The following is a 920-nucleotide window of genomic DNA, read 5'->3' as shown; positions in this document are numbered from 1 at the left end:
GATGTCTCTTATATAATATTACATTGATATATCTGCTATCGGGAGACAGCCAGACAGACTGAAAATAATATTACAGCATAAATAATAAGTAATAATTATATCCATCTGTTTTTTATGTTTTGTTCGGATCAGGACAAGTGTTTTTTAATCAAGGAGATATATTTGCTGCGACTTCGCTGCATCAAAAAGTTCTACAGATAAATCCGAACGACGAAATTGCGCATCTTCATTTGTCTGAAGCGTTCTGCATTCAAGGAAATATTAATGTCTGTCTCCTTTTGTCTTTGTCTCCTTCTACTTCTTTTTTGTCTCTCTCTAGCTCTCTCTATCTCTCTTTGTCTTTGTCTTTGTCTCTCTCTCTTTCTCTCTCTCTATCTATCTATCTATCTATCTATCTATCTATCTATCTATCTATCTATCTATCTATCTCTCTCTCTTTGTCTTTGTCTGTCTCCTTTTGTCTTTGTCTCCTACTACTTCTTTGTCTCTGTCTCTATCTCTCTGCTTCTCGTTCTCTCTGCCTTCTCTGTCTCTATCTTTGTTTGTCTTTGTCTCTGTCTCTATCTCTCTGCTTCTCTTTCTCTCTGCCTTCTCTGTCTCTATCTTTGTTTGTCTTTGTCTCTGTCTCTTTGCTGCTTCTCTTTCTCTCTGCCTTCTCTGTCTCTATCTTTGTTTGTCTTTGTCTCTGTCTCTTTGTCTCTATTTCTTATTCTCTGTCTTTCTCTGTGTGTCTCCTTTTGTCTCTTTCGCTGTCTCCTTATATCTGTCTCTCTGTCTTAAAATTAATATATATATATATATATTTATTTATTTATTTATCTGTCTCATTGTCTCTTCTTTTTCTTTCTTTTAGGCTGTCTCTATCATTAAATATATTTATACAGTTGTCTCTGTCTCTAACTTTATTTATTTATTTATTT

Source organism: Eimeria acervulina, genomic scaffold (assembly GCF_000499425.1).
Source record: "Eimeria acervulina Houghton genomic scaffold, Eah_scaff749, whole genome shotgun sequence".
In the NCBI taxonomy this organism is placed as follows: Eukaryota; Apicomplexa; class Conoidasida; order Eucoccidiorida; family Eimeriidae; genus Eimeria; species Eimeria acervulina.
The sequence above is the reverse complement of the archived record's forward strand: the minus strand, read 5'-3'. Positions refer to the sequence as shown.